The following is a 24,263-nucleotide window of genomic DNA, read 5'->3' as shown; positions in this document are numbered from 1 at the left end:
GGGCATGTGCGCTTTTGGGGGGTGAAAGATCATAAATTTTGTCTTTGCTAAATTAATTTCCAATCCCCTCAAAGCGCAGAATGATACAAAACCGTCCAAAACCCTCTGGATACCTGATGATGTTCGAGACAACAACAAGGTGTCGTCTGCGAACATCAGAGCAGGCACCCGACCAGTGGCCAACCATGGAGCGTCGCTGTCTCTGACATTGTCCAATTCACCCACCAGGCCATTTATATAAAGACTAAAGAGCGTGGGAGCCAGGGCACAGCCCTGGCGTACGCCTCTGGTCACGGGGAAGCGAGCTGATAATTCCCCGTTCTTCCCGCATCTCACCTGGGCGTAATTCCCTGCATGGAAACGCTTCAGGACGTCTAATAGATAGGGCGGTGAGGTCTAGTTCTTTCAGGACCCTCCATAAACTCTCCCTGGGGACAAGGTCGAAAGCGGCCCGCAGGTCTACGAAGACAAGGTAGAGGCTGCCACCCTCTACTCTTGCTGTCTTCCAAAAAAGGACCTGCAGCCTAAAAATTTGGTCCAGGGTTGAGATTCCAGCTCTAAAGCCGGCCTGAAGGGTAGTCAATACTTTATGCTCCTCCATCCACCCCTGCAGTCTATCCAGGAGGACTCGGCCCATTAGCTTCTGCGAAGTATCCAAGAGAATAATCGGTCGATAATTTGATGGCACTAAAGGGCAGCCCTTCTTAAAAATTGGGACAATCTCGGCCCCTGCCCAGGTGTCCGGTAGCTTAGCTCCCCAAAGGACCGCATTAAATAAAACAGCCAAGTACGGCGCCCAGATTTTTGGCTGGGAGCGGAAAAGATCTCCAGGTAATCTGTCAAGGCCTGGGGCTTTGTTAGGTAGCTGCCTGATGATCGCCAATTCCACCTCTTTAACTGAGATACTCTCTATGTCTCCAGGGTCCACCCTCGCCCTGGCATCCCAGAGACCTATCGGATTGCCCAAGTCCGAGGCCCCCCGCAGTCGATACTCGTGCGGGAGGTCTGGGGCTCGGGGCATCCGGAAGGCATCATCTGGCACCAATATCTCTGCCCCATTTAAATGTTCACTGGTGTCAGTCTCAGGGCTAGTGTAAAGCGCAGCAAAGTGCGCCTCCCAAACTAACGGAGCAATGTTTGGTAGGGGAGCCTCCCCTCCCTCTTTCACACCAGAATTAACTATTGCCCAGAATAGTTTGGCATCTTTTGCCAGGAGGGCACCTCTCAGTTCTTCACACCTGGCTTCTTCCCACTCCCTCTTACCCCTAGTGAGCTCCTTTTTATACAGCAGTCTGGTTGCCCTAATATTCACTCTGTCATTAGATTTGATTGCCGCAAGTAGCTCCTTTTTTAGTTTTTTGCATACATCATCGAACCAGGGGTGAGATTTCGGGACACGCCTTTTAGTTCCACTTACAGGGTAGAACACGTCCCCCAATGCCGTGACTAGCTGCCTATGTGTCTCCACTGCCTGATACCTGCAGGATGAGTCACCCATCTGGGTTATAAGTGGGATTGCAAGTTGGTACATTTTTGCTAGCCGGGATGGTGAATCTGCTAGGTGGGGCCATTTAACCCTCCTTCTATTATTAGCTAACATGAGGGGAGGCATCATCGCAGCAGGTTTAGGTTCAGGGTTAGTTAGACCGAAGGACCCCGGCTTAAGAGTTAAAACCAGGGCATTGTGGTCGCTATCATGTCTTTGTACGACCCTAAATTCCTTTAGCTTGTCCCAATTCTTAGCATCCACCATGAGGTAGTCAATGATGGATGTTTGACCTACTCGATTGAACGTGGCTATGGCTGGGCAATCAAGATCCAATCTCCCATTGCACGCCCGCAGGGATGTTTCAAGGGAGAAGGATTTTATTTGAAGAGCTAAAGGAGTCCATGCCCTGACTGGAGTAGTATTGAGCTTTGGAATATGCCAAAGTGCGTCAACTTCATCTTGCTCACCCAACTCCAGGCTACCCAGTGGCTCGAATTGACAATTAAAATCCCCCCCAAGAATTATTGACATAGAGGGGTCTAGCCCCTGGATAAAGGAATTCAGGGCTTTAATTGTTTCAGATTCTTGCCCATTCCAGGATGGCTTCGAGTAAATATTTATTATTGCTACTTTGGGGTTGCTTGCGGGTTTTAATAAGACGCACTGTATATCCAAGGAGTTTGTTTTCCCCTTAAGCTGAGTCAATCCACCTCTTCTAGAACACTAAACCTATTCCAATGTGGTTGCAATGGGAATAGGGGACCGTATGGAGACATACCCTCCCTCAATACCCCTCCATATGGCGTTCTCTGTGGTGGAGGATTGCATCCCCTGTTATATATGGCGTTCTCTGTGGTGGAGGATTGCATTCCCAGGTATTGTCCTATTCTCTGTTGACTTTCACTTATTCTCACCCTAGGGTCATATTCAATCAATCAATCAATCAAAGCTTTATATCGATAAAAATATCATGAAAGCATTACAAAAGGTTTAAAAGTGGAATATAGTTCATCACATCATAATAGAATAGAAATTGCAATGCAATTCTCCTAGTTCAATAAAAATTACGGCTTTTTGCAACATTTTAAAAAGAATGAATTTGAATAAGAACAAATTAAAAGAATAAAAACAATTACAATTGGAGTAGAACAAGTATACATAAGCTGGGTCAGGGTATAGCATTACAGATTTCAGTTATGCAATTTTCGTTCTCTTAAGCACTATATCAGATTTGAAAAGCCCTACGTATGGCCCTATGCCTGTTTAACCAGGCTCGTCCCAGAAACTTGGCAACACCATAAGCATATAACAAATTCTGGTCTGTTCTTAATATGCGTAAGGCAACTCGATGGTCTAGAGTGCCTAGGTGCTTACAGATTGGCGCAAGCCAGCGAGACCTAGCACTTGCGTAAGCAGGACAAGCAAAAATAAGATGTGCAATGCTCTCTTTAGAGTTCCCGCAGGATGGGCATTCTGCGGCTATATGATTGAAGGGGTGCCACTTCACAGTAAATTGTGCCAAATCTAAATTGAGTGTATAATGCCCTATCCCTTGGGGTCTGGATCACATCCAGATATGGTTTGAGGGCTCTAAATGGTTTGTGATGGAGGAAGTCTTCCGTCATCCTTCCTAGCTTTGGGTTACTATGATCTCTGGCATCTATCCAATCCCAATAAATGTGTTTCAGCTCTACTTTGCTCAGCAGACATTGGGTGTCCCATGACTCTTTTAGACCTAGGGTTGGCAGTAAAGCCTTAACATTTGAGATCCATTTTATCTTATAACCAGAGTCCAATCCCATTACTTCAGTAAATGCTTCGGCGTAGGTAGCAAGTTCGGGAGTACGCCTAAGGCGTGCCCAGTATAGCAGGGGGCAAAGGTTGGCCAGATCTCTAATGTGGCGCCTGCCCAGATCGTATAGCAGGTTAGGGGTGTACCCTGTGGTAGCATGACGAGGTCCCTGAAGAACTTGTTTTCTGATCTACTGATCTCATCAAGGTTATCAAAACCCCATAGTTTGGCTCCGTGAAAGGGCGAACTGACTGCCTTGGCTCCATACACAATGAGTGCTGGGGCAATAGGTCTACTATATGATGAGCAATGTTATTTGCTCAATGGCCCAGCCACACGTTTGTGGTTCAAGAGCATTTTGTCAAGATGGTATTTCCATTGCGCTTTATCTGAAAGGCGTATCCCAAGGTAGTCGAAGGTCGTGACTCTCTCGAGATAGGTCCCATCTAAAGTGATGGTATTCTTAACGGATTTGTGGGGGTTAAGGGTCATAAATTTAGTTTTAGATGTGTTTATGACTAGTCCCCAAGTGTTACAGAAAAGCTAGAACCTATGCAGGAGCTTCTGGAGGTCTGCCGGGGTCTTCGAGATCAGCAGCGTGTCATCAGCAAACAGGAGAGTTGGTATCTTGTTTCCTGCCAGGGCCGGGGCATCTGCCGATACTTCTTGCTCAAATCTAACCACCACGTTCATGTATAACGAGAACAGGGGGGGTGCCATCACACAGCCCTGGCGTACTCCCCTGTTTACTGGAATCTTGTCAGTAAGCTGTCCCTGGGATCCCCACCTTATCTGCACGTAGTTGCCCTCGTGTAGCTTTATAAGGAGGTTAAGGATCATTGGGGAAATACCTATGCCTTTCAGTGTTTGCCATAGCTTATCCCTGCGGACCAGGTTGAAGACAGTCTTCAGATCGATAAAGGTGACGTAGACTGCCCTTACCTAGCACCACCACCTTCCAATGGATCATGAGAAGCCTAAAGACCAAGCCACCGCCAAACTCAACCTCCAGGAAGGAACGAAAAACATTGCTGAATGGATGAAACTCAGCCGTCTGAAACTGAACTCAGACAAGACGGAGGTCCTCATCCTTGGACCATCCCCATCCGCCTGGGACGACTCCTGGTGGCCCACAGAACTGGGCACCACACCGACACCCACTTACCACGCACGCAACCTGGGATTCATCCTGGACTCCTCTCTCACGATGACCAAACAAGTCAACACCATCTCATCTTCATGCTTCAACACCCTGTGCATGCTCCGTAAGATTTTCCGGTGGATCCCTAACGGAACTAGAAAGACGGTCACCCAGGCCCTCGTCACCAGCCGGCTAGACTACGGAAGCGCCCTGTACGCAGGAACCACAGTCAAACTTCAGAAAAGACTCCAACGCTTACAGAACGCATCCTCACGACTCATCCTCGACATCCCCCGCCACAGCCACATATCAGCCCATCTGAGAGACCTGCACTGGCTCCCCATCAACAAAAGAATCACGTTCAGGCTCCTCACCCATGCACACAAAGCGCTCCCCGACATGGGTCCCCAATACCTCAACAACCGCCTCACATTCTACACTCCAGCACGCAAACTCCGCTCCGCCAGCCTCGCCCTCGCCACCGTCCCACGGATCCGCAGAACCACCACCGGAGGAAGATCATTCTCCTACCTGGCAGCCAAGACGTGGAACTCCCTCCCCGCCCACCTACGACTGACCCAGGACCACCTCACATTCAGGAAGTACCTCAGGACCTCGCTCTTCGAGCAGTAGCGGCACTCCCTCCCCCCCCCCAGTGCCTTGAGACCTCACGGGTGAGTAGCGCGCTTTACAAATGTACTGATTGATTGATTTAAGGCCTGGCCCACCGTTCCTGTGTGGGTCTGGAAGCCCTCCTGATATTGGGAAAGAATGTCCTCCTCCTCGGCCCACGATTGGATCCTCTGCAGTATGACCCTACCAATTAACTTCCGCATTGCATCTATAAGTTTGATAGGCCTATAGTTGAAGGGTCCTCTCTAGCCCCTTTCTCATAAATTGGGACTACCTCTTCTCCCTTCCATGAATCTGGGACTGGGCATCCTCCAAAGATGGAATTAATAAGAGAACAACATACTCAGCCCAGTTTTCCCGGTCAGAGAGGAACAGGTCCCCGGGAAGGCCATCGGGTCCAGGGGCTTTAGCGGGCACTATCTTTCTTATGGCTGACTCGACTTCTTTTAGTGTGACTGGGTCCCGGTCGCCCTCTTCGACAATTAATGAAAATTGGGTGAATTGGCCTTCCGTATTTAGGCTATTAGTCTCAGAATATAAATTACAAAAATGGTCATGCCATACCTGGGGTGTTATGTGATTGGGGATTTGTTCTAACTCACCCTTATTTGCCTATCTGACCAATGACCAGAAAAAATTAGTGTCTCTTGCTAGGCTGGCGTTTTTAAGATCCTGCCATCGGTTTTCATCCCAGTCTAACTTTGCTTGGTGCTGCGCCTCTCTGTAGTCGTGTCTTGCAACTTTAATGGCTAGGCTGTTCCTGGCTCTAATCGTAATTACCAAAGCCATCCGTTTGAGTCAATAATCTTTTGTATACCATATTTGGCCTCTTCTGGTTTGTGCAACGTTTTTAGTGAGCCTTTTTGGCGCTTGGAAATTAATACAGATTTTTTCTATGGTGCATAAATGTATGCTGAAAGCATGAGTTGGCCCTACTGCTGTTCCCTCTCTTAACTCATTTGTGCTTTTAAGAAGGACCTGCCTAATGGCCTCCATTTTTGCTTCGTCTAAAGCAACCTTGTACCATTTCAGGGCTCTTCTAGAGTTTGAGGGTCTCACCTCTTTGGTCACAGAATAGTTGTAATTAGATGGTGTAGAACAAAGTGGTGTCCAGGGGAACTTCAGTGACATACAAAGGGGATTATGGACGCTATCAGTAGTGTTGCCCACCTCCATATCTAGAACAAAGCCCCATAATCTGACGTCCACTAAGATATAGTCAATGCGGGAAGGGCTAGTTACTCTGTTATAGGTGAATGCTCCTTGAGCATCAGATCGTGTTCTTCCATTCACTATCCTTAAGCTGTATTCCAGGGTAAGTGCATATAATTGGATAGCCACCTGTGTCCATCGTTTTACCGGGGGAATAGTTAACGGGGGACGCCCCAATTATTATCTTCCTCCTCTATGCCAACTATATCTTCTGCGCTGAGTGGCTCAAAAGTGCTGTTGAAATCACCTGCAACTATAACTCTAGAGTGAGACAAGCAATCTGATAGACCTTGTTCGAGTAGCATAAGAGCGGATGAAGTTTTGCCCCCTATTGTCCCCCTTATGTAAACATTAAATAGATGCAACATAATACTCCCCCCCCAGGGCTCTTGATGGTGAGCCTCATGATATCTGGGCTCAGGGATTGACAGTTAGAAATACTACAGTTAAGGGCGATGTTAGCCCATATATATGGTCAGCCCTCCCGAAGGACGACCCCTCCCTTTGGTGGTAGCAGGTGTGTGCTAACAGCTGTAGCCCGGTTTGTATAGAGGAGCCACGCTCCATGTTTCTTGAAAAACACAGATACCGTAGCCCTTTGCCAATTCATTCCAATTGGGTAGTGATAACTTGCTACTAAGGCCAGAAACGTTCCATGATATAATTTTTAGCTGGCGAGTAGTAGGCAAGTCATGTGATTGATATCTACGGAGGGGTTGGGTCGTCTGGGTGAGTTGAGTCCATAAGCGGTGTGAGGGCCTGTGGTTGCTGCACTACCCGAGTCCTATTTAATGGTCAACCATTGGCTTCTAAAGATGACGAGCCTCTTGTCATCCCTGACTGGTGTTTATCGCTAGGTCTTGCTAAGGGTGGGGCTAATGGGAATCACCTGAGCTGTATTGTTGATGAGTCAGGGGAGCAAGTACGAAATTCAAGTGAAATTAGATTTTCTACCAAAATGGTACTTGCCAGGGTAAGCTCAATATGGTCTTGCGTCTGTGTGCGTGCTGTAAATCTCCTAGGCCTTACAATATGTTCCCGAATGAGTGAACAGCATCCCCTAACGGGAGGAATCCAGTGTATTGACTTGTTTATTAATGACTCCTCACTTTCGCGACCAACCGCGATATCTAGTTTGGGGACATTGACCACAATGTTCCCTCTAATTTTTTTCCTCTTTGTGCGGCAGTGGAGGGTCTCTGTGCGCTGCAACCATGGCTATGTGTGCCTGGAGCTAAACCGCGCGTGTCTGCGGCGCCAAATGGCACTCAAAACGTATACTTTAAAAAGTGAAAAGATGGTGCATTTTCACACATACAGCGCAACAATAAGGGTCTTAAGGGCAGTTTGCAAATTTATTGTATTGCCTGTATTTTCATTGTTGTGCCTTTGACTGCTGTTGTCTGTCTTCCCCGCTGCCTGTACATGGTCCGTGCCCCTTTTTCTTCCCTCTGTTCCCCTCGCTGTCCCCGTGCTCTCTCTGCCCCGTCTTTCCTTCTGTACCCCTCGCTGCCCGTGTCTCTGCCCAGTTTTCCCTTCTGTTCCCCTCGCTGCCCCGTGCCTCTCTGCCCGCTCTGCCTTCTGTTCTTAGCTGCCCCTATATTTCTGTATTTTGCCTCTGTGCCATTCGTTTTTTGTGCCCGTCTGCCCTCTGTGCCACTCATTTTGTGCCCCTTTTGCCTTCTGTTCCACTCGTTTTTTGTGCCCGTCTGCCCTCTGTCCCACTCCTTTTTGTGCCTTTATGCCCTCTGTCTCTGTCCCACTCGTTTTTGGTGCCTTTCTGCCCTCTGTCTCTGTCCCACTCGTTTTTGTGCCTTTATGCTCTCTGTCTCACTCGTTTTTTGTGCCTTTCTGCCCTCTGTCCCACTCGTTTTTTGTGCCTTTCTGCCCTCTGTCTCTGCCCCACTCGTTTTTTGTGCCTTTCTCCCCTCTGTCTCTGTCCCACACGTTGTTTGTGCCTTTCTACCCTCTGTCTATGTCCCACTCATTTTTGTGCCTTTCTGCCCTCTGTCTCTGTCCCACTCGTTTTTGTGCCTTTATGCCCTCTGTCTCTGTCCCACTCGTTTTTGTGCCTTTCTGCCCTCTGTCTCTGTCCCACTCGTTTTTGTGACTTTATGCCCTCTGTCTCTGTCCCACGTGTTTTTTTGTGCCTTTCTGCCCTCTGTCTCTGTCCCACTCGTTTTTGTGCCTTTATGCCCTCTGTCTCTGTCCCACTCGTTTTTTGTGCCTTTCTCCCCTCTGACTCTGTCCCACGCATTTTTTGTGCCTTTCTGCCCTCATGCCTTCTGTTCTGCTCGTTTCCCCAGCTGCTGTGGCCTTTTGTTTAAATATTGTTGTTAATCAGAGCCCCTTCACGGGCTCCGATTAACAGCAATATTTAAACAAAAGGCCACAGTCTGCCCCGCGCTTTACTAACAAAAGCGTAGAGACAGTTTCAAAACACAGCGCGTACTTTAGCACACGCTGTGTTTTGAAACTGTCTCTACGCTTTTGTTAGTAAAGCGCGGGGCAGACTGTGGCCTTTTGTTTAAATATTGCTGTTAATCGGAGCCCGTGAAGGGGCTCTGATTAACAACAATATTTAAACAAAAGGCCACAGTCTGCCCGCTCCCACATAGCCGCAAGTGCCACAATCCCCAGCAGCCCCCCGCCCCGCCTCCTTACCTGCACTCCTCGCGCCCGCTCATTCATGATCGCGCTGTTCGCTTCTTTAAAGAGGCCGGCAGCGCGACTCCTTCTAGTGACGTCCTGTGTGAGCGCTCCATGCGAGGTGGTGCGCGCTGACGTCAGGGGAGGTGCGCGCCCTAGAGGAAACGGTAATTGACCATATCAACTTTCTCCCTTCTGAATGAGAGATTGGCGGCAGATGGGTCCTTTTTGATGAGTTGGTAATCGTTTTTTTGCATTAGTGCCGGTATATGTTTTGTTACAATGCCAGGAGCAAAGATTTGCTGTGGGGCTGAGTTCCGGGAGCGCAGGTTTGGGGGCCTATACTGTCCATTATTAGGGGGGAAAGGAGCTATGTCGTCCTTTGTGGATAGAGGTGCAATCGGTCGGCCGCCTGTTTGGTTTCTTTCGGCCAGAGCGGGAAGAAGAGGTCGCTGTGGACGCAAACACTCTTCTGCCGTAAAACGGGGGGCTGCGTATAAGGGATGCTATTCGAAGTCAAGGTTTTAATTATATTGACAGATCTGTCGATCTCAGCTCTCAAAGCCCCTCTGTCTTGTCTAAGCGAGGCGACGAGCTGGTGTAGCCCTTGAGATGAAGTGTCTGCCTCCTCGCTACTCGCGGTTTGGGGACCGGGCATAGTTGTACTGGTCCTGGGCACCAGGGTATCAGAGATATCTGCCAAGACTGCAAACCTGTTTGTGCAGTGAATTATAGATTCTGGTGGACTGGTTCTAGTTGGCGATTTTGTTTGAAAGGGAGGTGTGTCTTTAATCTGGAGAACTATGTGTTGTAATTTGATGCCACACCAGCAGGTAAGTCACAGGTTTTGTTTATTGTTCGTTGAGATAAACGCACCCTCAGCTGCAGGCACTGGGTAAGGCTGTGTATGACAGGACAAACATTCCACAGCAGCCTTCAAGTGAACGTTCTGAGGATAAACCAAAAGGGGAGAGATGCAGGGGGGAACGTGAGGTGAAGGGGACAGTAGGAAGATTGCAACACCTCTTCCTTCATAACAGGAAAAGAGAGCAGAGTGGCAAAAGCAGGAGAGATAGAAAGAGGAGGGGAAAAGAGGAGGTGGAGGAAGAGATAGGAGAAGAAGTAGCGAGTGGGGAGTTAGAAGAGGGGAAGAGGGCAGGTAGCAATCAAGTAATAGAACCTAAAGGGTCTAGTAAAGAAGACCCAAGGTTAAACTGCTGGCTGAATAAGCAACAAACAGTATTCACAATGAAAATCCTGATGCCACCCTGGCACTTTACGAGGTCTAGTACCTCTTCTCAATGGAGGTTCCCATCCCAGCTCTTCTCTTGTCTCCACCCCGTTGCTCGTACTTGGTTCTGCACCAGTTTCTCTAGTGGCTACCCTGTCCATGCTCAATTTTTTACCATTCTCCAAAGTGACCATGTTTTTGTGCACCTCCTTAATTCTTTAAGGGGCAAAATACTTGTCCCCTTTCCTGCCCAACCCTTCTGGTTTCCTTATGTAGACCGACTGACCTTGTCTCAGAACCTTTTCTCTGGTAACCCACTTCTTGTCATACCACATCTTGTACTTGTCTTGGCGTGACTCTACATCCCTTATAAAGTCCTCCTTGTTCACTTTTACTGGCTCTTTAGGAAACAACCAGTTGGGTGACAATTTAGAGCCCGCTTTCGTTCCCCTCAACAATTCAAAGGGAGAGTAACCAGTGCCGAGGCTAGGTGTTGTGTGATATAACCATAAAATATCTCTTAGTGCCTGTTCTACCGGGATACCAGACCTTCCAGCTAATTGAATGCAATCTTACAACATCCTATTTGCTCTTTCTACTTTAGCGTTGGACTTTGGGCAATAAAGTGGAGTACGCACATGGTTCACAGACAAATCTCTTAGGAATACCTGCATTTCCTCCGACACCAACAGTACTCCGTTGTCTGTGACCAAAGTGGAGGGATGCCTTTTTTAGAAAATGTGTCGCTTAAAAACAAGATAATTGCCTTAGTGTCAATATTGTGTACAAATTTATGAGTGATCCAACTCGAGTGATAGTCAATAAGTACCAAAAGATACAATTCATGTGAACCCTAGACATGTAGGGGCCCCGTGATGTCCAATCCCAGCTTGTCCCATGGTGCTTCAGGAACTTGTACCGGAATGAGGGGAGCCCTCCTTATGGTTCGAGACTTAACACTAAGTCCACATGCATAACACTCTTTTACCTTATCTTCCATTAATTGATCCATTTTAGGGAACCAATACTCGGATCTTAATTTTGCCTTGCATAGGCTTCTGCCCATATGTCCTTCATGTGTGAGGTCCACAATATGATTAAACAACCCTACTGGGAGAACAATCTTTTCTGACTTGTACAAGTTACCCCCAACAATAGATAGGTCATCTTTCACATTCCAAAACGGTTGCAAACCCCACAGCAGATCTCTACATTTACTAGGCCACCCTTCAACTACCAGTTCCTTCACCTTTTGAATTACATCATCTTTTTCCATGTTCATGTTCCACAAATCTCTTGTGATGGCTGATTGTCTTATCTCTAAAACCATGTCCTTTTCCATGCCATCCTCCAAATCATTTTTTACCGGGGCCCTGGATAAAAAATCAGCTACCTTGTTTTCAGGACCAGGAACATGTACCATCCTGAAGTTATACCCTTATAGACCAATGCACCACTTAGCAATCCTAGGTGTCAAGTTTTCTACTTCTTTTTTTGCTAAACAAAGACAACAAAGGATTGTGGTCTGTGTGCACTTCAAATGTTATTCCCCATACATAAAAGCTGAAATGCCTCACCGCCCAGTATACTGCCAGAGCCTCTTTTTCCACAGTGGAGTAATTCTTTTCTGACACCGTGAGTGTTCTGGACGCAAAAGCCACCACATTTATCTTTGAGTCTTGCTTTTGTGCTAATGTGGCCCCAATTCCTTTAGCACTAGCATCGGTGAAGATTACTGTGTCTTTTTCCACGTTGAATTTCCCTATGAAAGGTGCTGATATGATGGCTTTCTTGATATTCTCCATTGTTGTGATCTGTTCAGTTCCCCATGTGAATACCGCATCCTTCTTCACTAAGTCTCTGAGAGGTTGGGAAATCATGGAAAAGTTCTTAATGTATTTCGCCATGTACTCTGCCAAACCTAAAAAAGCCAGGATTTCATCTCTGTTTACTGGAATTGGAGCACTTCTTATTGCGTCCACCCGATCGATTTTAGGCTTTATGCCCTCTTCTGATATTGTTTGCCCAAGATAGTCCACTGATGGTACTCCTATTTTGCATTTGCTCTTCTTAGTTGTAAACCCCAATTTCCTCATTTCTTCTAGCACAGTGCGTGCATTGCAGTCATGTTCCTTCTCATTAGAGCCATAAATTAAAACATCGTCCTGGAAACACAGAGTTTTAGGGCAATCCTTCAGCACATGTTGCATAGCTCTTTGGAAAGCTGAGGCAGCAGATGCCAGCCCAAACAGCATTCTCAAGAACTTGAAGTTACCGAATGGAGTGGTAAAGGCAGTCAAGAGCTGGGAATCAGGATGTAACCTGATTTGATAATATGCTGAGGATAAGTCCAGAACACTGAAAAATTTGGCCCCATGAATTGTACTTAACATTTCATTAATTCTTGGCAATGGGTGTTTGTCAACCTGAATATTTGCATTTAAGGACCTTAAATCCACACACAGTCTTATGCTCCGCCCCCCATCCTTGGTCGTGATAACAATGGACGCCAACCAAGCTGAGCTTTCAACTTCTTGTATGACACCTTGACTCTTCAACCTTTCTATCTCTAATCTCAGTGGTTTTCTCATCATCAAGGGAATGGAGCGTGTTTTATGTACTACCGGGATGGAACCCTCCTTAAGTACAATTTTATGCATGTAGTTTTTTAATAAGCCCAGCTTATCATTAAAAACATCTGTGAATTCCTCCACCAAATCATTTCCTATAGTCGGAGGCTCTAACAACAATACTTGTTTGTGATTGTTAGGATCAAGTTTAATCCCCAGTTCCTTCTGATGCCTCCACCCAAGCAAACTCGAACCCTGTTTGGTTATGTACACTTTGCCAACAGTGTGCCTATCTCGAAATGAAATCCTCATCTTAACCATACCTTCAAGGGGTATGGGTCCTCTGTTGTAACCAGCTGGAGAGATGTCAGCTTTTTCCAGCTCTAACAACCCTTCTCCAAATTTCTCTTCAAAATCTTTCTTGTCTATCAAAGTGAACGGAGAACAAGAATCAGCATATACCTTAAATTTCTGGCCATCCAACCCAATCTCACAGCTAGGATATTGTATTTCTTCCTCTAATTCAGATTCTTTAATTTGAAAGATGAAGGTTTTTACCTCCTCCCTCTCTTCCTCGTGATTCTCAACCCAATGTACTTTGGGTCAAAAAACATTAAAAAACTTAGCATAGTGCCCTTTTTTGTTACATTTCCTACACATCATATTTCTGGCTGGACACTTCCAATTATTTGCCAAATGATTAGTACTACCACACCTATAACATTGCAAACCCTCAATTTTTTTTTAACTTCCTCTCTGCTTTTAGTACCAATCTTGCAAACAGCCTCTTCACTAACAATGGTTTTGGAATCATTATTTTCCCTGAAATGTTCTGACCCTCTCATCTCTCTCATACAATGAGCAGTGTGTTCTAGCCCTTTTGCTATGCTGATAGCCTCTTCAAGATCTGGATTGCGTGTAAGTAACTCCTCCTGAACCTTCTGATCATTAGTACATCTGACCAGTTGGTCTCTGATCAATGAATCTGTTAGTGGCCCAAATTCACAGGTAGCTGACATACCTCTCAAGACAGCAATATACGAAGACATTTTCTCCTCTTTCTTTTGAACTCTTTTGAAAAACGTATGCCTTTCCAAGACCACATTTACCTTCACTTTAAAATGTGCTTCTAGTTTCTTTAACGTGTATTCATAAACATCTCCCACCTGTTCTCCTTCTAAAGGCACATCATCAACCAATCTCCCCGTGATATCCTCAAAGACCTTTCTTCCCTGTATTCCCAAATTGTGCAATAAAGATGTGTTGCTTTCTTATACTTGAGTAATTTCTTTCCCCAATGGCAATTAGATATGACTTAAATATACCCTCCCATCTTTTCCATGGTATCTCAGGTTCCCCCAATTCATTCAGAAAAGGAGGTGGCTGATTCATCCCTGAACACGCCATGTAGAAACAGGAAGAGGGTAAGGTAGGGTTTGAAAATTAGTGAAGTTATTAAAAAAACGAAAATCAGAGCATGAACCACACCTTACGCAAATAGCAGGGTAAACTTGCACTAAGGATGAAGTGAACAATAAAATGGATTCACTTCAAACAGTAAAGCCTACCTTAGATTATAACAATACTCCTATAAACCAGTGGTAGATGCACATAAGAACCATGCAGCACACGTATACTTTGTCTACACTTTTTTTTTTCCATCAAAACTCCTTCGATTTAGAAAGTCAAGTGTTTAAGGAGAGTTATATATTGAAAACTCGAGTCCTGTTTCTATAGCTGACCCCTAATTGCATGGCCCGCCCCTCTGGAAAATAGAGGCAGGAACACTCTCTGAGGAGGAAGCTACACGGAAGCTTCTTCACGTCGTGTTCCTGTTCACTCAAAAGATGCCTGAATTGCGCTGCAAAACAATGTTGTTAAGCCCCGGAAACCCGATGTGAGTTCAAATACTGGAGCAACACTGTGAATTGCACACTGCATGTAAATTTTTTTTTTTTTCTGTTTAAGTATGACGACGGTTGAGAAGATTTCACCGCTGAGGATGCCTGACGTCAGCACCAAGGACTCACAGCGCGGTCCAGTGCGCTTGGAAATCTCAACACTCGTAGCCTGCGTGAAGATAAACTTAACACCCGAGTTTTCCACAAAACAGGCCGTTGCTCACATGTGCAAAGTAACTTCACTCGTTCCTTCGCCACTATCCTTCTACAAACCCACCCGCCAACTAAGATCGTCCAATCAAGCCCTCGCCACAGTCCTGCGCATCCGAAAATCCTCCATGGGTGGCAGATCCTTCTCCTTCCTGGCTGCCAAGACCTGGAACTCACTCCCCTCTCACCTCCGCCTTACTCAAAACCACATCTCATTCAGAAAAGAACTTAAAACCTGGCTATTCGACAAATAATGAACCCCCTCCCTAAGCGCCTTGAGACCCTCTGGGTGAGTAGTGCGCTATACAAATGCTCGAACTTGAACTTGAACTTGAACTTCGCCGAGGCCACAACACTTAATTCGATCCTCCGCCCCAGTCTCCTACGATGAATCACTTGTGGGAGCAGTACATGTCAAATACGCTTTCCTTCACCGCTTCCGCACAGAGTAACGAAAGCAGAAGGTTGTAATGAAACTCCATGAGTCCGCTCACCACCAGCAAGTCAAAAATACAAATTTGGGACTCACTCTTACGATATCTCCAAGTTCATGGCACTCACCGTCAAGGAAGAGGTTCCACCAGACGGTTAAACTCAGGCAGGCCGAGGTTGCTTGAATATCCACAGTTCACTGGAAAATACATTTTACACTGTAAATTGCCTTTAACTTCTTCATCCAAGGGGTCCTGTGCCTCATATGATCATGAGCACTAAAGTGACCCTGTGCATCCACGATTCGCCTGCAGACGAACTAAAACAGGAAAGGATGCGCTGCTGTCCCTGTCACAGCATCCCATCCTCGTTGCCACAAAGGTGTTGTAATTTGACGCCACACCAGCAGGTAAGTCACAGGTTTTGTTTATTGTTCGTTGAGATAAACGCACCCTCAGCTGCAGGCACTGGGTAAGGCTGTGTTTGATAGGACAAACATTCCACAGCAGCCTTCAAGTGAACGTTCTGAGGATAAACCAAGTGGGGAGAGATGCAGGGGGGGAACGTGAGGTGAAGGGGACAGTAGGAAGATTACAACACTATGTTTTGCCCCCCTGTGGGTTCATGCGATGTTTCGTTATTATGTTTCAATATTTTACTCACAGGCTGTTTACCAAACATTGAGGGGATGGTGGGTTTAGTAGGTAAACTGGGACTGTGAGGTGGTGATTGAGCATTACTATTTGATAGGGATGTTTCAGTGCCTAGGATATCTTCACACTCGTGAATGAGGGTATCTATCCTGTCCATCACATAATTATTTGCAGCACGTTTGTTAGACCTTTTAGCTTTCTTCCCAGTCCCTACCCCCACCTGCTAGCCACTATTTACACCCAGTCCCTCCATTGACTTCCGTTTGCCCATATTATAGCCAAGTTAGAATTACTGGGGCTCAAAAAGGCAAAATATTGCAGTAGGCTCCTGGGTTGCACTGCCCACCAGATGGGTGATTAGATGAATATTTGATTCAATTTTCCCACTATATGTCCCGGCCGCTGTGCAGTATTACTGGAACAAAAATGAAGAACACGATGAACACTGGAAGGTATCACAGTCACACAGCACAGTACCTTTAGTTCATCCGGTGGGAACAGCACAGTCCTCAAGTAAGTAAATGGGCGGTGGCCCAGCCCAGCCTTCTCTGGGCTTTGACGGGCAAGGACAGACCCGCCCTCCCGCGAAGCGGGGATGTCAGTTGATTAAATAGACTCCGGGAAAAGCAGGCACAGGTGCGGGCAGAAGATACTAGCCCCCTGGGACTTGCAGTCACTTGTGGAAATCGTCCTCCTTGGCGCAGCGGCTCCCGCGAAGCAGGAGCGGCAAGCTGTTTTGTGACCTCGGGGCAAGCAGGCTCAGGTGCGGGCAGAAGACACTAGCCCCTTGGGACTTGCAGTCTCTCGTGGAAATTGTCCTTCTCCTTGGCGCAGCGGCTCCTGCAAAGCGGGAGCGGCAATCTGTATTGTGACCTCGGGATAAGTAGGCTCAGCTGCGGGCAGAAGACATTAGGCCCCTGGGACATGCAGTCCCTTGTTGAAATCGTCCTCCTCCTTGGCGCAGCGGGTCATATACCGAAACCACCTGTCCAATAGTAACTGGTACCGTAATGTTACATGCGACCTCTCCTGTCTCCGTAGCTGCATACCCTATCCCTCTAACCCTCCTGGAAGTCTCATTCCCACTGAAATCCTCCCGCTTACTCCTGTGGTCTGATCTTCTGAACCTGTTCATCCCACCTTTAGAATTTCATCTGATTGCTGTGTCTTCTCCATCTCCGATCTAGTGTCATAGGGTGGAAGATGTTCTGCTAGCAGTCTATCAAGAAAACTGTCATCTGTGTCACTGTCCTCTTCTGTCTTACTCTTCCCTCTAGACACTTCTCCTAATGATCAAAATGGATATAATCGATCTCCCTCTATGGTGTCTACTCTCCATCTTTTCAACTGTGCGTCCCACCTAGCACCCTGATATGCCTTCATTGCTTTCTTCATTCTTCCCTGTGAAGCTTCTCTTCTCTTCGCCATTGCGGCTCTCATCCAGACATCTAATGCCTCAAACTGTGTTGATCTAGGCAGAGGTTTCAGAGAAGACATAACTCCTCTCAGCTGGTACAGCACCTCCATACGAAATGACCCATAACGAGGGAAAGCCAATTCCCCTTCTTTCTCTGTAATTTTATGCCAATTTTGAAGCCACACAATACTATTGAGTCCTACAGTTGTTGCCATATAATGCGCCGGTGTGTCCTCTGGCGGAGCTTCTTCTCCTACCCAAGTCACCACCCCGGTGTCTCCTCTACACAAATCTCGCAGTACCTTAAAACATCTCATCATGAAAATCAATTATTTGCACTTCGATTCCAATATTCGACTTCGGACGAACTTCCACCAATCCCAGCGCGGCGTTACACCAACCCACCAATCCCAGCGCGACGCACACTGACATCACTGCTCGCTCTTTGCAGCGACTCACCCTCCATTACAATTTCACTCGCTCACACATTCATACTACAAGTAACTGTATATCCAAAAGCTATTTAACCAAGTAACTGCTCCTAACACAGTCACAGTAACTTACAGTTACATAAAACAAGTAATTGTCCATCCACTAAAAGATCAATAGCATACTCTTACGAGAACATTCATTCGCTGTGACCCCGACCTGCGTTGGTCACTCAATCGCCATAGTTCAGCCCCCGGTACCTGAGGCTTCCTAGTGCGACATACTCCTTCATTCACACAAAGTTCCCTATCACAAGTGAATCGTCGGCAGCGCTTCACGACACCCTAAATTTTGATCAGACAATTACAAATACAAAACTATCCCGGGATCTTGGACTTCTCTTGAGTCCGCTCACCAAACTTCCTGATCCGCACGTGTCCGAACCGGTAAACCTAAAAACCCGCAGTCACTCAACACACATCCCAACTTCGCAAGACATCACACAAATATTTCGTCACCGCAATTTAACACCCCACACAATTCCACGGTCACGCTAACATTGTTTCCGCCACACCGTCAACGTCCGCCGACCTCCATCAGTTTTCGCCGTCAGTTACTCCGTCTCCAGGGCCTTAATTTTCTCCGACCATACTCCTAATTTCTCTTTTCTCCCCTCGCCTTTAGAGGCAAACCATCCTCTGCTACCATTTGATTGTGCCAACTTTACTCCTTACTTTCCCTAATAAGCTTGGCGCAGATGGTCTTTTATTTGTCAGCTAAAAGTGGTGGAGAGGAGGAAAACAATTCAAGATTATACTTTGAATTTAGTCATGCGTTAAAGGACCACAGACTCCGATCTTCAGTTTTGTGGATTTATTATAAGGCCAAAATAAATGAATATAAACACACGTCAATATCAGAGTATATCGGTACATAAAAATCAATACAGAGCCGAGTGTACGAATATAATTCATTGGGCACAGAAGACATAATGTGATGAACTCCAAAATCAAAATGCAGCAAAGAATAGAAGCAGAGTCCAGTTCTCTTTTCATTTCATTTTCACTGATCTAAATGAGGGTCCTACCTATCTCACATGTATCATATCTCAAAGGTGTCAGCACGTGTTGACTTCCTAAGAAGTACTCACGTCAAATGGATCTGATATCTTAAAGCTATGGAGCTCGCTCTAAGATGCTCCTTCTCCTCCGAAAGTTGGCAGAAGTCCCCTGAATCTGTCCCTTCGCATCATACAAAAAGACAATGATCAACCCACAATACGTCATGTGCTAACTTTTTCATTTGTAACATCTTCCAGTAAGATTCCATAGAAGCTTTAATTAATTAAACTCTTTTTTCCAGTGGCCTTGGTTCCCAGATAGGCCAGACACAAAAGGCGTCCTCCCTTCTCGCCTTGCAGTCTTCTTCAAAGACATTCCGGGTATCTCCTTAAATCTAAAATAATGAGGTCGAATTCCAGCACCTGCAGTAGGATGAGAACACACTATCTTCGAGCACAACAGGATTTATTTAATTAATTCTTGAGCAACCAAGGAAAACCAAAAATCAAACAACCTACAATTGGGGCCTACAAGTTTGGTAACTTAAACTAAACATAATTACATTGCCCGAGTATAATTTCATCCTGCACATTACGCATACAGGAATTATGTTTTCTAATACACGAAAATTCCTACGTAAATGTGCTCACTACATTTCAAAACTTATGTGACGTGAATAAATGCATTTAATAATCATAAAACACTTCAAACGACAAAAAAACATGTGAGTGCGTTTACATCATGAGTATAGTGCACCCATACAATTTAGAGTATTGTAAGTGCTCTATCAGATAGATAGATAGATAGATAGATAGATAGATAGATAGATAGATAGATAGATAGATAGATAGATAGATAGATAGATAGATATTTTCTTCTCTTGACCGCCTTAATGCAATAGGCTTAACCTCATACCCCTGGTCCTCTTATTCTTGTCCTTTAGTCTGTAACCTTAATCATAACCCATTGCCTTTGATCCCTGATGCCCTTAGCATTTTACCTTTTGCCCTTTACACATAACTCCTTACATTAGCTATCCCTAACCTTATCTCTTATCCTTAAACCCTTACTCCCTTATGTAGGACACTGGTTCTCTATATAGTGCACTAAAATGAAGTACACTGTGCCGGAAGTCCAGTGGATACCCAACTGGTACACAGAGGTAAAAGTAGATCATTCTAATGCTCTTTTTGTGGTAGTGTGGGTAAGCAGTTAGGGTTATCAGAGGGTAGTGCTAAGCATTTGTTGTACTCACCAGAGACAATAAATGAGACACACAATCAAGAATAAATCTGAGGCCACTTTGTATAACAATAACATTCATCTTTAGATTTGAGAAGCAAGACTTCAAAATCTGGTAAATACTTTGTATACTTTTGGCGATTTGAAGAAAATGCAGTACAGTAAAAAATATGCAATTCTTTTAGTATTTCAGTGCACAGCGGAAGATACCACCAAATAGTTACTATCACGGACGGCGGGGAAAGCAACAGTTATCGCAGGTTTTCAATGGAGATCAGATGTCCACCAACACAGCTACCAGCGCGGTCGCTGGGAGAAGGTAATGGAGTTCAAAGGAGATGGGGGACTCCCAAACAGTTACCATTGTGGTCACTAGGAGCAGGAATCTGCCGTGGGGTTTCAGTTGGCAACGATCTCTCGGGTTTCTGAGGTGGACTTCACTGGAAGGATGAAGGTCTTTGGTGGCCCAGGCCTTGGGCTTAGCAGGACCTTTCGGATGTCCTGGCTAGGAGCGACCAAAGGTTGTAGGGGCACTATCGGCTGTGGTCGGGGCACAGGTGAGATGCAGGGCAGTCCATTGAGGATGGCGGTCGTGCCCATGTTGCTGCTTCAGCACAATTGACACCACATGCAAGAGGGTGCCGGTTCACGAAAATAGGGCTGTTTCCAGCATCGGGCACTAGGCTGTGAGGAGCCAATGGAGCTGATGGATGTGCTGTAGTGGTTGAGGGTGGTGAGTCTACACAATCCGTGCCGGTCCTCACTACAGTGTTTTTTTACTGGTGGAGGCCGAGAACTAGAGCCTACATCCCAAAGGGGGTTCTTGGCAATCTGTGAAGGCTGCAAGGACTCTGGGGTTTCTTGGAGGTCTTGCAGGTCTCAGGAAGGAGAGAAAGTTGCAGTTGTTGAGTTCTTTTGCATTTGGCAGAGTCTGTGCCAGTTTTTTCTGCAGTAGGGCTCAGTTCTTGAAACGTCTGCAGTCTTCTCTCACCGTCTTCATTCAGGTCAGTCGAATTTTAACACAGGTTCTCGGGGGCACCTACATACAGAATTTAGAGGCGTTAGAGGGGAGGTCAGGCAGTAGTCAATGAGCTGCTGACCTGCAGTGGCATATCCCTGGTTCCTAATAGGCTACAATCCCCATCCTCAAAATGGCAGCTATTGAAAAGTGGGTTCTACCTCACCTGTCCCACCTAAGGGGTGGGGCAGGGTGAAGGTAGACACATCTCCTAATTTACCTGATTCTCCCACTAGTTCTCCCATCAAAAGTGGAGTTCGACTGGGGGTCGCTGTCCACTTCTAACAGCAGAAGGCTGGGGGCAGGGTTCAAAGGCGGCATGTCCTTTGAAGCTTCCCGCTCCTGCTAGGCTGATCCTGCTTTGGGGAAGGTGTGACCACCTCCGCCCTGAGAAGGCTTTGTTCCTGGATCCAGAGAGCACTGCCCCCCCTCCCCCCATGGGTCCAGAAACATGTCTGGTGGTGACAGGCTGATCAAAACCAGTCAGGGGCAACACCAGTGTTTGGTAAGGTTTCAGGGGACCCTCTAAAAGGGTCTCCTGTGTGAATTTAATAATAATTACCAGACTGACATCAGTAAGGATTTATTAATATCTTAGAAATCAGTGAAGCCATCATGGAGCTATGAAACTTGTCTTGAATATTATCCAGCTCATGCACCCTGTTCACTTACAACACCCAGAATGGATTGGAAATTGTGGAGGCATATTTTCTCATGCTGATATACCCTCACATAGGATATAGCACACTCTGCCTTAGAGCTAAAGGCCTGCAGTAGGGGTAGCTTACCTATATCTCAGCAGTGTAAGAGTGCCATGGCACACAGGGCTGTGTGCCATGTTGACTCCTAGCAGAGTGGATAGCCTTGGTGAGGGGTCCTGTGGATGGCACAGTGCTGCTGCCCTCGAGGACCCTCTTCAGAACTCTCCCTCCAAGTACCAGGGGCAGAATTTGCCAGGGACTTACAGAGAGTCAATTGTGGTAAAGTTGTGGGGAAAGAGATCTGACACTGGGAACCTGGTTGGCAGGAGCCTAGTGCACTTCCAGTTCGAAATCACATCAGACAAAAAGTGGGGGCTAACCATGCAACAAGAGGCACTTTCCTACACCTTACCTTTATACACTTAACCTCATAGCCTTTACATTTTTACCCTTACCCTTAACACCTTACCATTAACACTGACACTTTCTTAACTAATTACTTCTAATCTTATCCTTTAGCTTTAACCATTTCCTTTTAATCTTATACTTTTGCCCTTAGCCCTAACTGTCTACCACTTCCTCTTACCCATAAATTTAACCGATTATATTTATCCCCTTGTCCGCTTGTCCTCAACCTCTTACCCCATGCTTCTTATGCATAGCTGCTTATCTCTCCTCCCTTGACCCCCTAGTCTTATCTCCTTACTCTAACCTCTAACATCCTCCCCTTAACCTCTTACCCTTAACTCCCTACTCATACCTTTGCACCATTAACCTAATACCCCTTTGTCCTTTACGCCTACACTAGTCCATAAACCCATTGCCCTTTCCCCGTACAATTATCCCCACTCTCTTATAATGAACTGCTTGCCCTAAACCCCTTAATCCTAACCACTCACCTTAACCCCTTGCCACTTACCTGTAACCCTTAACCCCTTACCCATACCTTTACCTTTAATGCTTTAGCTTTCCCTTAGCCTTAAAACGTTACACTTACACACTTATTTCCCTCTCCAACACTATCCCCAAAAAATATTTTCAGTGTAATATTACTTATATATTTTTTCATTATAATATTTACAATGAAATGACAAAAAATGAGCTGGTCTACTTGAAACTGTATAACACCTGGAAATGCTCACAACTAAATGTCAAGACAATTAAATGCATGAGAACAAATGGTACGTTCTCTTTAGCATGCATGTTAAACATGTAATTCGTTTTTTCTCACTCCCCCAACGCTTACCTTACCCCACCTGGTTACCAAAGCTAAAACATTGGTGGGCTCCTAAGAAACACTTTGAGCTGCATGCATCACCGATTTTCTACTAATTAGGCATGGTGCATAATTTTCAAACATTGTATTGCCCAATGTGGCAGCTGCAGCAGTGCAAGGATAATTTAAATGCTGCGTTCAATGGTGATCCTTCTTTCACTAGGGGCCTCATTAGGAACCCAGAAAATACTGAGGCCGGAGTTAATTATTTCAGACAGTATCTCCCCTCAACTTTTCTGGCAGCACAGGTTTTGGCCCTTCAATCCATGAGAGCCAATGGGGTGTTCGGCCCTAATGGTTTTCCTGGAGCATTTTTAAGGCAGATATCGACTTCTGAGTTGATTTGCTCATCCCCTTGTATGTAGGCTGTTTTCTAACTGCAGAGGTCCCGCGCTCCTGGAAGGGGTCCATCATTTACCCAATATATGAAAATTGGCGCAATGCCATCCCAGAAAATTATCAATTTTACTTACACTATTTGGTGTTGAGACAAAAGCCTCTGCAAACTTTTACTACATGAACTTGAGGCATGGCAAGTCAAAGCAAACATCAAACCATTTTACCAAACTGGCTTCAGACAACATTTCTCTACTGTGGATAACAATTTTGTCTTGTCATAGCAGGCGCATTGTGCTTCCCTTTCACCAAGACCACCCCTTTTAGTGTGTTTTGTGGATTACTCTTCAGCCTTTAATGGCGTTGACCGCAACATACTTTGGACCAAACTGGCATAGTGGGGCATTCTCCCTGCCCTACTTAGAGAAATCATCTCCCTCTACTCCGACAGATAGGTCCTCATGAAGATGGGCTCAGATCATTCAGCCACATATCAAATCCTGACCACAGGGGGAATAAAATATGGGTGTGTTCTAGCTCCCATGCTGTTTAAACTCTGCAATGCCGACATTGTACGCTCACTGGCCAAGTCTACCATTCTACCCAAGATTGGTTCCAATAGGCTTTCTATGATGCAATAAACAGATGATCTGCTCATACAAGACCAGGTTGAAAAGTGCAAGGCATTCCTTGCCTTCTTGCTGACATTGATGCTATGCACGCAGACTCTCGCTGCTACAGCTGAGCCAAAACTGGGGCTGTTTAGCTACCTTGCCTCGTTTTGCTCCACTACCCCCCTGTGCTGCCCTCCCTGTGGAGTCTCCAGACCCACCCCCCCTTGCTGCCTGCACAGATATTCATCAGCTCCTC

At 46.0% G+C, this 24,263-nt stretch overlaps 1 long non-coding RNA gene across 1 annotated transcript in view; it reads left to right on the top strand.

The window, feature by feature from the left end:
• The window catches only part of LOC144766826 (uncharacterized), a 463,578-nt gene that overhangs the window by 318,236 nt on the left and 121,079 nt on the right, over positions 1–24,263 (top strand). The window contains exon 2 of the long non-coding RNA XR_013597945.1: positions 20,248–20,381. This is a non-coding gene — a long non-coding RNA (uncharacterized LOC144766826). The remainder of the gene's footprint in view (positions 1–20,247; positions 20,382–24,263) is intronic.

This window comes from Lissotriton helveticus, chromosome 7 (genome assembly GCF_964261635.1).
Source record: "Lissotriton helveticus chromosome 7, aLisHel1.1, whole genome shotgun sequence".
Taxonomy (NCBI): domain Eukaryota; kingdom Metazoa; phylum Chordata; class Amphibia; order Caudata; family Salamandridae; genus Lissotriton; species Lissotriton helveticus.
Note: the sequence above shows the minus strand (reverse complement) of the source record. Positions and strands in the feature narration are given on the sequence as shown.